The sequence below is a fragment of the Pelophylax lessonae genome (assembly GCF_965119305.1).
Source record: "Pelophylax lessonae genome assembly, chromosome: 4".
In the NCBI taxonomy this organism is placed as follows: domain Eukaryota; kingdom Metazoa; phylum Chordata; class Amphibia; order Anura; family Ranidae; genus Pelophylax; species Pelophylax lessonae.
This window is the reverse complement of record NC_138771.1, coordinates 248,664,618-248,682,354: the sequence shown is the minus strand read 5'-3', so window position 1 is coordinate 248,682,354 and position 17,737 is coordinate 248,664,618. Positions and strand designations below refer to the sequence as shown.

General features: G+C 40.2%; 1 protein-coding gene across 2 annotated transcripts in view; it reads right to left on the bottom strand.

Moving 5' to 3' along the window:
- The window catches only part of LOC309554028 (monocarboxylate transporter 2-like), a 145,125-nt gene that overhangs the window by 111,957 nt on the left and 15,431 nt on the right, over positions 1 to 17,737 (bottom strand). The window contains exon 1 of one of the 2 annotated variants that reach the window (XM_082255549.1): positions 8,189 to 8,332. The exons of the other annotated variant lie outside the window; for it this stretch is intronic. The gene's annotated coding sequence lies outside the window, so the exon portion shown is untranslated. Of the gene's footprint in view, positions 1 to 8,188; positions 8,333 to 17,737 lie in introns of those variants that run through there. 2 annotated transcript variants of the gene reach the window in all.

Genomic DNA, 17,737 nt, shown 5'->3' with positions numbered 1-17,737 from the left:
TGGGTTGTCCCAAAAAACGTAATAGCGAGGAAATCTTCCAATCGGGACACTAGTTCTGCTGAACTGGGGGTCCCCAAGGGATTCCCTTGATTTGTAGGGATATCGTCTTACTTCCTGTTTTGGCTATGGGACAGGAGGTGAAGGGAATTATCCCCAACGGGACACAGATGTCAAGAAATAACCTGACAGGGGTTTTAACCCTACCTTACTCTGTCCAAAATGAAAGTTTTGCCTATAATTCTACTTTAAGCATTTATTATGTTATATTCATCTATTTAGCAACTATGATATTGCCCGGTTTTTTAAGCCTACTTCACCACCTTCAGATTTTTTATTGCTTCCTTCTACTGATATATTATGGTTTTGTTTCTTTTCACTAGCTCAATAACACTTTATCTACCCACAGAGGAGAGGAGGAAGCAGTGAACAGTACATCACCAGAACAATACAGGATAAGATACATTAGAAATAGTTTGTCCTCCTACAAATTATCTACAGAAGAGCTACATGAAGTCTTTGGGGCTAAAATTGTGCTTGTATCATAATTAACAAATTAACTACTTCAATACCAGACACTTTCATCCCCTTTCTGCCCAGGTCAATTTTCCAATTTTAGCATTGTAACACTTTGAATTGTGATTACTCAGTCATGCAACACTGTACGCAAATATCATTTTTATAATTGTTTTTTAGACAGATAGAGCTTCATTTTGGTATTTAATCACCACTGGGCTTTTTATTTTTTCTATATAAATGAAAAAATCCTGAAAATATTGAAAAGAAAATACGTGTTTTCTTCATTTCTATTATACAATTTTGCAAATAAATAATCTTTCCCAAAAATTTAGGCCAGAACAGTGGCGTAGCATGGGTTGTCAGCGCCCGGGGCAAGGTAAGTAATTTGCGCCCCCTACACAAATCTACTAGACCACTACACAGACCACTACACTGACACCTACACAGACCTACCTGACCACTACACAGACCTACCTTATTCCCACACTGACCTACCTGATTACTTGGTTGACACCTACACAGACCTACCTGACCACTACACAAACCTACCTGACCACTACACAGACACCTACACTGACCTATCTTATTTCTACACTGACCTACCTTATTCCTGCACTAACCAACCTGATCACTACACTGACCTACCTAATTTCTATACTGACACTTACACTGACCTACCTGACCACTACACAGACTTACCTGACCACTACACAAACCTACCTGACCACTACACAAACCTACCTGACAATTACACTGATCACTAAACAGACCTACCTGTTTTCTGCACTAACCTACCTGATCACTATACTGACACCTACAGAGACCTATCTGACCACAACACAGACCTACCTGACTACAACATTGCAGGGCTGTGGGCATTATACAGGGGAATGCAGGGCTGCGGGCATGGTAAAGGGGAATGCAGGGCTGGGGGGATACTACAGGAAATGCAGTGCTGCGGGAATGGTACAGGTATACCATCCCCGCAGCACTGCATCTCTTGTAGTATGCCCGCAGCCCCGCATAATGGCAGGTAGTGCGGCTGTGGAGGAGTCTCACCTTACCTGTTCCTGAGATGACATAGATTTAAAAATGGCGCCGGTCGGCGGCAACACGTCATTGTGCATGCGCCGCCGGGAAAGCTTGTATACATACGACATGTTGGCCCCAGGCTGCACCATTTTTAAATCTATGGCGTCTCAGGAGCACCAAGGTCGGCCCGGTGTTTCGTTAAAAAACCCTAAACCAGCCGCGTTTAAGTGAAACTGGCGGGGCCGCAGGATGCGCCCCCCCGGATTTGCGCCCGGTGCGGCTGGCCCCCCCAGCAGCCCCCACACTACGCCACTGGGCCAGAATGTATTCTGTTACATTTCTTTGGTAAAAAAATAACCTAAATGGTGTATATTATTTAGTCTGTCTGAAAGGTATAGAGTCTAAAAACTATGGTATATACTCTATATTTGAAAACTGATCAGTCCTGATGTACATATATCTCATTTCTTGATGCCCTATCCCAGAGCAGTACAAATTTCGCCCATTTCTCCTTTTTTGGAAAGTAGACAGTCCAAGATATTTAGTAAGAGGCATGGTGAGTTTTAATTTTATTTTTTTTTTTACATATTGTCACCAGATCAGTACAGCATCACCATATGACTGGGGTGGTGGTTATCAGAGACACTGACTAAGTTTAGATCAAATACTGGCTGTTCGGATGATTGTCTGAACACTGCATAATTCAGGGCATTCTACATTGATGAGCGTAATAGCTTCCAGCTGTCAATGGTTGCTAAGGAAGCAGCGGGTGTTTGCCACATCCTCACCAACGACCAGGAATGCCATGTGCCTAAATACCATTACCTAAGTATTATTATTAATTATTATTATAATACAGAGTTTATTTACCGCCAACAGTTTGCACAGTGCTTTAAAACATGAGGGCAAACAGTACAGTTACAATACAATTCAAAACAGAAGGAATCAGAGAGCCCTGCTCGTTAAAGCCTACAATCTAAATGATGGGTCAAGTGATACAAAAGGTAATAACTGTGAGGGATGAGCTGATGGAGAAAAAAGTACAGTTGTTAGGTGGAGACAGGATATGCTTCTCTAAATAGAAATGTTTTCAGGGATCACTTAAAAGTGCATAGAATAGGAGATAGTCTGACAGATTAGGGTAGGGAATTTCAAAGAATTGGAGAGGCTCAGGAGAAGTCCTGGAGGCAAACATCAGAGGTGCTGACAAGTGAACTAGTAAGCAGTAGGTCTTGGGAGAAACAAAGAGAATGATTTGGTTGGTATATTGAAATTAGGTTAGCGATGTAGCTGAGGGTCGAGTTGTGGATGTATTTGTAAGTTATTGTTAGTATTTTGAATTTAATTTAGTTGAGTCAGTGGCAGCCAATGGAAGGATTGAAGAAGAGAGGTAGCAGACACTGAGGGGTTTGTAGGGTAGATGAGTCTGGCAGCAGCCTTCATGATGGACTGAATGGGGAATAGCCTATTTAAAGGTAAGCCAATGTAGAGGGAGTTGCAGTAGTCTAGGCAAGGAGTGAATTAGGAGCTTTGTGGTGTCATTGGTTAGGAAGGGGCGTATTTTGGAGGTGTTGCGGAGGTTGAGGTAGCAAACTTTGGAAAGTGATTGGATATGGCCATATTGGGCTCATTTGGTCAATGATGTCTCCACTATCCCCTCCCCTTTTCTTATATTGCCGATGACAATTAAGGGAGATGTCATTCTGCCAGTGTTTTCATCATGTCTTTTCTTTCGGTTGCATTTGGGCATCATTGATGTACACTGAGTGGCTTTTTAAAAAAAAATAAAAGATTAGTAAAAACAGTCTCTGTGTTTTTATTTACACTTTACATTTATTTTTGTGTGAATAAGTAGGGGAACTATATACCATATGCTCATTCATCTGGAGGGACTGTACCTAGGTGCCTCTGTATTGTTAAGGTGGGCTTCCAGATTCCAATCAGCCCTCTCTACTCATAGACCCATAGAGGCATTTCTTCTCATCAACATGGTTGAGGGCATGTGGCTTGGTATTATTCAGATGGGGGGGGATGCACGCTAACCCCTCCCCTTTTTCTGGTCAGCCAGGCTATATACCTCATACCTCATGCATTTTCTTACGTGGGAATTCCACCTAAAATGCATACCAGACTGGAAAGGACTGGTATGGATTTACTGGGGGCCCTATTTATTTGGTAAGAGGTTATCACCATCCCTGCACTACTGAAATTCAAATGAAAAAGCCAGTTCCTCTTTTTTCTGGATTAATTTTATTTTTTATTATATTTACTTATTTAAGTAGCAGCAATTTGTGTTATTTGTGTTATTCTGTCAGGTTTGTGTTACCTGTATTTCCTAAAGCGCAGTGGATTACAACATTGTCTATTAATTTAGTACAAGTAGTGATATTTATATATTTAATTTTTCCTCTGTAATATAATTGCAGTTGCCTGCCAGTGAGTGTCAGGCCCACAGACTGTACTGTGCCCACTGCCCACCACTCATATAGGGTGGCACAGCACCTTGCAGATAAAAAAGCCATTAAATTTTTCCTCCCTAATATAATTGCAGTTGCCTGCTAGTGAGTGTCAGGCCCACAGACTGTACTGTGCCCACTGCAAATGGACTGTTTGCGGTTGTTTGCGGTGCGTTAAATGGGGAGTTTGGTCTGTTAGAGTTTGGTCTGTCACTGTGAAGCGGGCGTAACCCTTACACTACCTGATCGATACAACATCATACCTGATCGTATTCACACACTGGAGGTTTTAAAGCACGTTATTCCAAACAATTTAGGAATGTTAGGTGATTTATGCCCTTTATGGATTAAAACCCGACTCTGCGTCAACTACGTAATTTTCCATGGGAGTTTTGCCATGGATCCCCCTCCGGCATGCCACAGTCCAGGTGTTAGTCCCCTTGAAACCACTTTTCCATCACTATTGTGGCCAGAAAGAGTCCCTGTGGGTTTTAAAATTTGCCTGCCTATTGAAGTCTATGGCGGTTCGCCCGTTCGGGAACATTTGCGGAAGTTCGCGTTCGCCGTTTGCGAACATAAAATGTTATGTTCGCGACATCTCTAGTGTCCAGCAGTGATCACCACAGCCACAAATAGCTGCTACCTGCTCACAACAGATTTCTGCCACCATGGTAAGCTTGTGCCTAAAGAAGAATAGGGCGAGGAATTTTGCTTTTTTTAGACAGACGACTTCTCTTCTGAAATTAGGTTTGTATAATGTTTATATTTTGACAAAAAAAAAAAAAAGAAGATTTATTTCAATGGCACATAACCATAACATAGTAAAAAAAACTTTCTACTAAGAGATGGAACATTGAGGTTATGGATAACCATGAGTATGAAATGGTGTGTATAAATACAGTATATTCAAAATAAGAACAGTACCAAAGGAAATAATCTAAGTGCATTTTCCGTGAACACCAAACCTTTTACGCATTGCCAAAAATTCATAAAAATATACATCTTTCACCTAGAAGACATATTATCCCTGGTGTGGGCAATAGAACAGAAATAGCTAGTAAATTATTACATATAAGACTATGTTACTAGCTTGAGGTCATCAATAAACTTTTTGTAGACCAACACCCACTAATCTCCTCAGGTGCTGTACCAACACTTCTGTGTTTCAATTTCCAAATCTTAAAAGCAGTGCTATGCCTAATATATTAAACCATTAATAACTAATAAAAATATATTAAAAACTGTGATAAAACGTACAACATTTTAATGATGCTTGCAAAAACCTGTGCAAATTACAAAAGTGCCAAACGAATACAATTGAATGTACAAATATAGTGATAAAAAATACATTTTTATATTTTTAAATTGAATTGTATTAGTTTTTCATTTTATTAATTGCTTGCCACCCATACACAGTACACTAACTGAGGATGGGCAGCAGCTACAGGCTAAGCGGCGTACCTGTACATCACCTAGCCCATGCGCACTAGCATGCCCCACTCCGATGACCGCTGTGTTCAGTGGACCCAGCAGATCACGGCTCTCAGTCTCCCACTATGAGTGGCCGGGGTAATATGTGATCACGATGATTGGTCAAAGTGATCACATAATTACAATGTAAATGAACAGTCATAAATGGCTTCCTTTCATGACTGTTTTGCCTACTATTGTGATGGTGTGATTGGCTCACAGCTATCACATAGTACCTGGGCCAATCACAGCACCCTGTGCTATGTGATTAGCTGTAGCCAATCACAGATCACAATAGTAAGCAAGTTGTCATGAATAAAAGCTAATCATGACAGACAAAACTATTGCTTATAACAGTGATCATCACTGTTATAGGCAATAGTAATGTAAAATAAAATCCCTGATCACCCCCCAGAGTAGTCCAGTGCCACTATGGTAACCCTGGACTACTCTGATGAAAGTATGTAAAAATAATCTTAAAAAAAGAAAAACAATCTTAAAAAACTTTTTTTATAATCCAAAAAATTGTGACAAAAAAATTACTTTACAAATCTTGCCATGAGTCTTATTAAATACTTTGAACTGTCTATTTCATGAAAAGAGGTCATTTGGAGGAGTATTTGTACTGTCATGGCATTTTAGAGCCTGAAAATATGAGACAGGCCGCCAGTATTTTAGGATTGATCAGTTTTCAGATATTTATACCGTAGATTGTAGACTCTATCATTTTTACACAGACTAAAAAATATACACTGATTTGGGTTATTTTTTACCAAAGAATAGTAGCAGACTACATTTTGACTGTAATTTATGAAGAAAGATTTTTTGTTTGCAAAATTGTATAACAAAAACTAGGAAAAACTTGTTTTTTTTTTGTTCCCAAATTATAATTTTATTTTCATTTATATAGCAACAAATTAAAATTCCAGTGGTGATCAAATGCAACCAAAACAAAGCTCTATTTTTTGTGAAAAATTATAAAGGTTTTATTTGCATACAGTGTTGCATGACTGAGGAATTGCCAGTTAAAGCAGCACAGTGCAAAATAACAAAAAATATTCCTGGTCATGAAGGAGGTAAAACCTTCTGAAGGTCAATTGGTTTGATTGCACATGTGTTTGCACAGCATCATTAAGACTGTTAGTTATCACAACACAACATTTATGGGTTTTTTTAAAGCAGGGCTCCATGAAGGCATGAAGGCTGTCCTAGATTAGCAAGACGTAAGGCCCCTTTCCGCCTGTCCGTTTTTTTGGCGGATCTGAACGGTCCCCCCATGCATTCCTATGGGGCATCGGATGTCAGCGGAGACATGTCCGCTGACATCCGACCCAATCCGATCCGTCAAATCTGGATGGATGGAAACCCTATTTTCCATTCGTCCAGCGGATCGGATCGGAGGGCATCGGATGAGAACGGACCGACGGTCCGTTCCCATCCGATTTCCCCCATAGAGATGCATGGGGAACTGACAGCTGTGTCTCTGCACACAGCGCGGAGACACAGCTGTCCTCCTGCTGCTCAGCGGGGGATTGGCGGCTCGATCCCCCGCTGAGAAAAAGGAGCCTTAGTAGCTAATAACACTTTCATCTTCCTTCAGCAGATCAGAGCTATGGAATGAGCTAGGACACATACAAGCACAGGCAGCCAAGTGCATCAGGTGAGTATGAAAAAAAGGAATCGGGAGAATCGTAATCGGGAGGAATCGTAATCGGGAGAATCGGAATTGGGAGGAATCGAGATTAGTCTCTCCAAGTTCCCCATCAGGCTCCTTCCACTGTTAGAGCACCCTACATCACTGGCATATAGAAGACATCATAACAACTAATGATTTATCCCTCGCCCATTCAGCTACCTTCTGGGAGATTCCTCTCATTGTCAAAACATCGACATTTGTCATATTTGGGTCCTGGCATTAGCCAGCATCTCTGCCCCTTTGTTTACATCCATCCCTCTGCTAGGGAATCTCCCTGCTGGCAGCTTAATGAAGCTGGAGATGAGTCACCAGGTGCTAGGACATCAGGAGCCCCTGGTCTTACCATAGGATTCCTAATCTGACACTGGTGATTCTTTTTGAATTAGTTGCAGCCATAGCAACAGGTTCCTAATGTGATGGTAATAAGAACTACTTGAATCTGTTGCACATGCTAGAAACCTTAACAAAATGTAACAAGACCTTCCTGATGTAGGGGCTGGTTGATTTAAAGGGGCCTTATTACCAGAAAAGTGTGGTAAACGCTTTAATAAATTCCATTCATTAAGCTGTCTTGTTCTCAAAATTGAATACTAAGCATGCACTTCATTTTTCTGAGTTGCACCCTTCCCCTTGCGATTCATTGCAATGAAATTCCTGCAGTCCTGAGCAATTATTGCTTAGGACTGCAAAAATGTGTACAATATACACGGTCCCAGCTGAAAATATATTGCCACAGCACTGCAAATAATTACAAAAATGTGGTATAAATATATCCTATGTGCATTATATAAAATACAGCAAATAAAATATTTCAAATTGTCATTTTATCATATTTCACCTACAAAATATTTAGAGCTGAAACTTTTATGGTATGTGTGTATGTGTATATACACAGATCTTAACAGCACATATTACACAAAAGAATCTGTTACATTCAAAACCTTATGAACACACAAAGCTCAGAGAATGCTAAAAATTATAATAAAATCTGTCATATAAAATTAAAACTATACTGCACCTGTTGAAGCAGCAGGAGCAAGGTTATCTTGAACTGTTTAATGTTTCCTACCACGTCTTAAAACAATGTTCACGAGAGTTCAATTCATTCCACCAGCCGCACTAGGATCCCTGTGATTGGCTGAACAGAGCCATACCCCTCATTGTTTAAATGAAGAGTAATACACGTGAGATTGTATTTGTTAGTAAGCATGAGACTTAACCCCTTGCTGACAACTGCCTTAACTTCAATAACTGTACTACAAATTAGGCATTTGCAACAAGGGTTAGTGTTCTGCCAACAAACAATTAAAATGTCATGTGTAGTTAAGTCCTTAACAAGGATATTGTGTAATGACCTTTAACGCAAATATTCACATTGTGATTCCTTTTTATCAGGTGACTAAAGCACATTTCAGAGTGGTGAATGAAAGGACTCTAGAGCTTCACATTCTTGCTTACCTAATATAGAGAGTACAAATAAGATCAGCAGTTGCATGTTTTGTATGTATTGAAAATACATTTTAAAAATTCTGCCGCAAATAATATATGTATTTTATTTTGTTTTATACATATATATATATATATATATATATATATATATATATATATATATATATATATTACCAACAGTGTTGGGACACCTGCCTTTACACACGCCTGAACTTTAATGGCATCCCAGTCTTAGTCCGAAAGGGTTCAATATTGAGTTGGCCCACCCTTTGCAGCAACAACAGCTTCAACTCTTCTGGGAAGGCTGTAGACACGCTTTAGGAGGGGTGGATTATGGTGTGGGGTTGTTTTTCAGGGGTTGGACTTGGCCCCTTAGTTCTAGCGAAGGGAATACCTAAGGCATCAGCATACCAATACATTTTGGAAAATTTTATGCTCCCAACTTAGAGGGAACAGTTTGGGGATGGCCCCTTTCTTTTCCAACATGACTGTGCACCAGTGCACAATGCAAGATCCATAAAGACATGGATGAGCAAGTTTGGGGTGGAGGGACTTGACTGGCCTCCACAGAGTCCTGACATCAATCCGATAGAACACCTTTGGGATAAATTAGAGTGGAGACTGTGAGCCAGGCCTTCTCGTCCGCATCAATGCCTAAACCTTGTTGACAGCCTTCCCAGAAGAGTTTAAGCTGTTATAGCTGCAAAGAGTGGGCCAACTCAATATTGAACCCTACTGACTAAGACTGGGATGCCCTTAAAGTCCATGTGCGTGTAAAGGCAGGCGTCCCAATACTTTAATCACTTCTTTACCTCTGGAAGTCATATGATGTCCAGGGCTTTAAATGGGGATATCTGAATGATGCCTGCCATTCAGATATAATTTTTTTCCGCCGGCGATTCCCTGTACCATAAGAACAATCATAGTGGCTGTTAATCCCCCCCGCCCTCCGGTGCCGGCGGCGGAAGAACACCATAGAGTCTGCTGAGGACCAGATGGTCCCCGGCAATCTCTATGACTCTTGGAGGCCCGGGGGCAGCATTATGACGTTATGCCCAACCTGGCAGTTGGTAATACTGCTGTAATCTCGGCTGGATAGCCAAGATCGTATTTTTTTTTTATTTCAGGCTTTCTAGCCTGTAGGAGAGTTCTGAGGTCTTAGTGACCCCAGGTCTCCCCATAAAGAGGACCTGTCAAACACTATTCCTATTACAAGAGATGTTTACAAAATTAAAGGGAAAGTGCAAGCATAAAAAATTAAAAAAAAAATAAACAAAAAAAAAATGTTAAAGTGCCCCCGTTCCCGGGTGTTCGCATGCAGAAGTGAACACATGCATACGTTGTGGCCACATATGTAAACAGCGTTCAATCCATACATGTGAGGTATTGTTGCAAACTTTAGAGCGAGAGCAACAATTGTAGCCCAAGACCTCCTCTGTAACTCTAAACTGGTAACCTGTAAAATTTTTTAAAGCGTTGACCAAGGGAGTTTTTAAAGTACCGAAGTTTGCGTCTATCCATGAGTATGTGCAATTTTAAAGCGTGACATGTTAGGTATCTATTTACTCGGCATAACATCATCCTTCACATTATACAAAAAAATTGGACTAACTTTAATGGTTTTTTTTTTTGTTTCTTTGTTTTTTTTATATATTTATATTACATTTATATATACAGTATCTCACAAAAGTGAGTACACCCCTTATATTTTTTTAAATATTTTAATATATCTTTTCATGTGATGACACTGAAGAAATTACACTTTGCTACAATGTAAAGTAGTGAGTTAACAGTTTGAATAACAGTGTAAATTTGCTGTCCCCTCAAATTAACTCAACACACAGCCATTAATGTCTAAACAACATGCAAAATAAGTGAGTATACCCCGAAGTAAAAATTTACAAATTAAGCCCAAAGTGTCAATATTTTGTGTGGCCACCATAATTTTCCAGCACTGCCTTAACCCTCTTGGGCATGGAGTTCACCAGAGAGTCACAGGTTGGGACTGGAGCCCTCTTCCAGTCCTCCACGACCACATTACGGAGCTGGTGGATGTTAGAGATCTTGCGCTCCTCCGCCTTCCATTTGAGGATGCCCCACAGATGCTCAATAGGGTTAAGGTCTGGAGACATGCTTGGCCAGTCCATCACTTTTACCCTCAGCTTCCTTAGCAAGGCAGTGGTCATCTTGGAGGTGTGTTTAGGATTGTTATGATGAAATACTGCCCTGCGGCCCACTCTCCTGAGGGAGAGGATCATGCTCTGCTTCAGTATGTCACAGTACATGTTGGCATTCATGGTTCCCTCAATGAACTGTAGCTCCCCAGTGCCAGCAGCGCTCATGCCACCCCAGACAATCACACTCCCACCACCATGCTTGACTGTAGGCAAGACACACTTTTCTTTATACTCCTCACCTGGATGCCGCCACACACGCTTGTTACCATCTGAACCAAATAAGTTAATCTTGGTCTCATCAGACCACAGGACATGGTTCCAGGAATCCATGTCCTTAGCCTGCTTGTCTTCAGCAAACTGTTTGCAGGTTTTCTTGTGCATCATCTTTAGAAGAGGCTTCCTTCTGGGATGACAGCCATGCAGACCCATTTGATGCAGTGTGTGGCCTATGGTCTGGGCACTGACAGGCTGACCCCCCACCCCTTCAACCTCTTTAACCTGGTGCACTCATATATCTATTTCCCAAAGACAACCTCGGGATATGATGCTGAGCACGTGCACTCAACTTCTTTGGTCGACCATGGCAAGATCTGTTCTGAGTGGAACCTGTCCTGTTTAACTGCTGTATGGTCTTGGCCACCATGCTGTAGCTCAGCTTCAGGGTTTTGGCAATCTTCTTATAGCCTAGACCATCATTATGAAGAGCAACAATTCTTTTTTTCAGATCCTTAGAGAGTTCTTTGCCATGAGGTGCCATGTTGAACTTCCAGTGACCAGTATGAGAGAGTGAGAGTGATAACACAAAATTGAACACACCTGCTCCCCATTCACACCTGAGACCTTGTAACTTTAATGAGTCACATGACTCCAGGGAGGTAAAATGGCTAATTGGACCCAATTTGGACATTTTCACTTAGGGATGTACTGACTTTTGTTGCCAGCTGTTAGAGATTAATGGCTGTGTGTTGAGTTATTTTGAGGGGACTGCAAATTCACACTGTTATACAAGCTGTACCACTTTACATTGTAGCAAAGTGCAATTTCTTCAGTGTTGTCACATGAAAAGATGTAATGAAGAATTTACAAAAATTTGAGGGGCGCACTCACTTTTGTGTGATACTGTATATATATATATATATATATATATACAGGATAGATAGGTAGATAGATAGATAGATAGATAGATAGATAGATAGATAGATAGATAGATAGATAGATAGATAGATAGATAGATAGATAGATAGATAGATAGATAGATAGATAGATAGATAGATAGATAGATAGATAGATAGATAGATAGATAGATAGATAGACAGAGAGACAAATCTACAGTATAAAGAGAGATAAATAGTGCAGCTTCCAAGTCCTTAGATGGGGTGGGTGCATTAGCTTTCTTTTTTCCAGGCTAAGTATATTTTATGCAAATAAGCCTTTAAAGCTATCTTCTCCTAACTACAGAACACTTCCCCTTTATGTAATGCAGAGGGGGGGTCCAAATCAAAAGGGCAATCTATGGTAACCTAGGGTAACAAGGCTGCTCCTCCCTTTATACAGTTCAGTGAGTAGGCATTGCCACTGTCTGATAGGAAGTGTGTTAGGGGCAGGATGAAAGTAAAGAAAAGAAAGCCACCACATCTTTAGGGGTGATAAGCTTCAATATCTAAAGTATTTTGTTTCTGAGTTTACATACAAAATGCTTTAATTTGCTGATAGCTTCCCAATGATAACAGGAGCAAAAAGCACATGACTCATAAAACATTCAGAAAACACGCACAAAGCATACTGCAATCCACTAGTGTCATCTATTTTACCTTTATACCTGTAAAACTGGAAGCTGCATACTATGGAATATAGGTGAAAAGCTAAATAGGAGAAAACTAGAGTAACGTATATTTGAAAAAAATAGATTCCTGTTCTCATAAATGTGTCCCCAATGGGTCAAATTATGAAGCATCTATCACTGGCAGTGATTGAGCTTTTCCAAACTTGCACATTCGATCCACTTCACACAACTGCCCATATGCCGGGGTATAGTCTTTGAATCCCACACTACAGTAAACCCCCATCCATTGCGGGGGTTACGTTCCGGACCCAGCCGCGAAAAGTGAAATTCCACGAAATAGAAAAACCCTATTAAAATGCATTGTAGGCATGTTTATTTTACTGTCACTGTACGTGTAAAAGCATTTTAAGGTCTTTAAACACACTTTTAAAACAATAGAAACTCATTTAAACACATAAAAGATACTAAGGGACATAGCAAGAGCTATGGAAAACACAAAAATATTTCATTTTTAATGATTTATATAGTAAAATAACATAATAAAAAACAAATGCGAATTACCGGGACCGCAAAAACTGAACCGCGATGGAGCGGGGGATTACTGTATGTCAGTTTTGTATTTGGACAGCACACACTCCATCACAGTGCACAATATTTGTTGCTCAATTGGTGACTTTTCAATCAACTGAACTGACAAGTTGCCACTATACTTATTTTTATGGTGTAGCAGATATCCTTATGAGTGCTCCTAGCAATGTTAATCATACCATCTGGACTTTTTTGGACCATTGCCTAATCATTGTATAATCATTGTATAAATCATTATATAAATCATTGTATAAATCATTGTATAAACATTTGGACCATTGTATAATCAAATTAAAATATCGGCAATCGTTTGAAGACACCAGGATCAGCTTAATAATTGCAGGGTGCAAACTGAGTAATTTATTTCATATTTTTTTAAAAAAAGGAAGAAGGCAGTATTTTATTTTGCAGGTAAGGGCTGCACACCTTTTGAGAAATCCCATCTCCTGCAAATCCACCTGCTCTGCTGCAGATTCTGGAATGGGCAGATAATTCTGCTTATTCCTGTTCAAACCACCAATCAGGGTAATAAAATGCAACATTTGGTTGAAGAAGTAAAACAGTGGACATAAACAGACAAACCATCTTCAATGTACTAGTCCCTTCTTTTGCCAATGATTATCTTTGGAAGCAGATAGAAACATCAAATGTATTTCCTAAGAGTAAAATAAAAGGATAAAACTGTATTTAACATATGAATATTAGGCCTCAAACAGAAGGACTCGATATGTAAATGCATGCAGCTCATGTGGCTCTGAAGAGCTACTGGCCTGGCATTGAAATGCTCCCCTGGAGATAGAACATCAGAAAGCTAAGAAAATAAATAGGCCTCAAGAAATAAATACAACCGAAGACAACAGGTCATGCTCATGCTGACATGATGTTTTAAAAGCAAAGTGTAGTTTTTTAACCACTTTACCACCGGAGGATTTTGCTGTCTTACATCCAGGCCACTTTTTGCGATTCGGCACTGTGCAAATTTAACTGACAATTGTGCGGTCATGCAACACCATATCCAAACGAAATTTACGTCCTTTTTTTTCCCATAAACAGAGCTTTCTTTTGGTGGTATTTGATCACCTCTGCACTTTTTATTTTTTGCGATATTAATAAAAAAATGCGAAAATGTTGAAAAAATAACAATATTTTTCTACTTTGACAGTTAAAAAATATACAATATATTCAATTTTGTCATATATTTAGGCCAAAATGTATTTAGCTACATGTCTTTGACAAAAAAATTGTCAATGAGCATATTTTTAATCGCTTTAAGACCAGAAGATTTTACCCCCTTCCTGACCAGGCCATATTTTGTGATTCGGCACTGTGTTAATTTAACTGACAATTGCGCGGTCGTGCGATGCTGTACCCAAATTAAATGTATGTCCTTTTTTTTTCCCACAAATAGAGCTTTCTTTTGGTGGTATTTGATCACCTGTACGATTTTTACTTTTTGCGCTATATACAAAAAAAGAGCGACAATTTTGAAAAAATAACAATATTTTTCACATTTTTTTATATGAAATTCCCCCCCCCAAAAAATGTAAAAATCTAAATTTTTTAACCCTTTTTGCCAATTTGTTTTCTGCTACATATTTTTGGTAAAAAAAATCGCAATAAACGTATTTTGATTGGTTTGCGCAAAAGTTATCGCAGCTACTAACTACGGGAAATTTATGTCATTTTTATTGTTTTGTTTTTTAACTAGTAATGGCAGTGATCTGCAATTTTTTTTGCAGGACTGCGACATTGCGGCGGACAGATCGGACCCTTGACTGACATTTTTTACACTTTTGGGGGTACCAGTGACATTACTACAGTAATCAGTGCTATAAATATGCACTGTTACTGTAAAAATTACATTGGAGGGAAGGGGTTAATTTTTATTGGTGATCAAGGGGTTAATGTATGCCTGGTGCTTACTGACGTGTGTGGGGGGAGGGGACTGTGTGACACAGGGACAGATCGCAGGTTCAGCTATGCTGAATCCTGCAATCTGACCCTGCCTGTCACTTAGGAGATCCGCCCGCTTTGTATACACAAGCGGGCGGATCTCCACACTCGATCGGGGAAGAGCAGCGGTGATCACCACCGCTCCTCCCCTGGCCCGACTCTCGCTGTAACTGAATACAGCGGTAGCGAGCCTCCAACGGCGTGCGCGCGCCGCCCAAAAGGGGAGGAGTCCAGCAACGTGGGTCTACGTCGCTGGATGGAATCAAACCACTTTGCCGCAGTAGCACCAATGTGAGCGGTCGGCAAGTGGTTAAACGTGTTCAAGTTTACTGAGCTTTTCAACTCTCATTTCTTCATGAGCAACTTTTTGACCAAAGCATATCAATAAAAGGTTGAGGTCTTGAAAAAAGGTATAGCTTTTCCATCAAACTTTTGGTACAATGCTGTTTTTTTCAAAAGCAACGCAAATCTATTTAGGCATTCCTCAAGGTCCAAACATCTAGCAAGTAACTGCTTACTAGTACATACTATGAATTGCACAAATACTCATCATCATAACATTTAAATATTCCTGCCTATCAGGAACATCATTTTGTGTTACATTAGGAAATGCTATTGGCCACATTTTTAGGAAATGAAGAAACTTGCTCATATGGTAAAACATGGTGCTTGAAAATGGTTTTCACGGTTTAGCTTCGCAGCTGATCTGTTACTTTTAGTTCTACAAGAATGTGTGCCACAGATCAGCAAAGCTGTTACATTTTGCTGATCTGTGGCAAATGCAAATATGAGCTCTTTTTCTATCTTGTTCCTGCACAAGACCGAGCCCTATAGGCCTCACCAGCTCTCGCCTGCAGATTGATATAATCCACTCAATGTCAAGCCTTGCCATCTACCTCCCTATTTAAGCTGAGCTCAATTTTATACTCCTTGCCTGAGCAATAGGTTTCTTCCCAGTGACCCTTGTGCACTCCTTTGATCCCAGTGTCTTCTGAGTATCCCAGCTCTCCTGCACACTTCCTCAAATTGTGCAAATGACACAGAGGGTAATGAGTCAATAGCCAGATATACAGTTGGATAAGAGAGAAACAGCCAAACGATAAAACAGTTTAGCATGGATGTACAGTATGTCTGAGTATCATCAGCATAGAGATAATAGTTGAGGATATGTGATCTTAACAGCTCAGAAGTTATTAAAGGTCATTGATGACTTTGGCCAAGGCGGTTTCTGTGCTGTGCAGCTTTTCGAAAAACAGATTTGAGGGGTTTACCACCTTTCCGCCTGGCCTATATCAGGATGATGGCTTTCCCATCCTGCCTGGACATCATATGACGTCCTGTCAGAAGAGGCCATGCAGCGGCATGACCTGTTACCAGCTGTGTCCAATGTGGCAGATGACTGATCAGTGTACTGACTCTCAGCCAGTACCATGTGACCGCCATTACCAATTACAGCAGGTCACATGATAGTTGCACACAATGAATAAATGGAGTGTATAGTGGCGCTTTGGGAAACAACAAGGGTGAAAAATATGGAATAGTGATTCCAATGATAAACAGTGAATCTAAAACCAATAAGCAGAAAACAATGGTTGGAAAAAGTATATAAAATGGATAAACAGCATTTCAGAAATGTCCATGAATGCAATTTCCAAATAAGTCCAGGCTAATTACATTCTCAGTGTCAGTAGCTGGCTGCCTGAGTAGAAGCAGCTCTGTGGGACAAAAAGCAGGGAGACACACCACCGTGTAGTAGGTTAGTAAGAATACATAGTTAGATAGTAGTTGAGGTTGAACAAAGAAAATAGTCCATCCAGTTCAACCTGTGTGTGTAGGTGTGTGTGGACGTATTCATTTCCCATACCCCTGAATGTTTTGATCTTGGAGATGTATGTCCAAGAGTCTTTTAAAAGTAGCCATACTCCCCGCAGTTACTACCATTTGTGGAAACGAGTTCCGCAATCTTATAGCCCTTACTGTAAAAAACCCTTTGCGTAGCCTGAGATTAATTTGCTTCTCCTTTAAACACATTGTATGGCCTCGTGTCCTCTTACACTCCATGCGACAGAATAGTTTTTTTTCTATGGTGAGATCACCGTTGAGATATTTGTAAATCACTACCATGTCCCCTCTCAGGCATCTATTCTCTAGGGAGAATAAATCGAGCACTTGTAAACGCTCCTCATAATTTAGGTCCTCCAATACCTTAATTATCTTAGTTGCTCTTCTTTGGACTCTTTCCAGTTCCAGCACATCCTTTCTGAGGATTGGCGACCAGAACTGGACAGAATACTCCAGGTGTGGCGAGACCAGAGCTTTACAAAGTGGAAGGATTATAGATTTATCTCAGGAATATATCCCTCCCTTGCATGCCAATATTCTGCCTTGGCAGCTGCAGCCTGACATTGCATGTTATTGCTTAGTCTATCTTCTACTAAGACTCCCAGATCTTTCTCCATTTTTGATTCTTCCAGAGGTTCCCCCCCCCCTAACGTGTATTTTGCGTTTATGTTTTTAGTCCCCAAGTGCAATACCTTACACTTCTCCACATTAAACCTCATTTGCCACGGAGTTGCCCACTCTGTTATTTTGTTCAGGTCATTCTGTAAGATTTCTG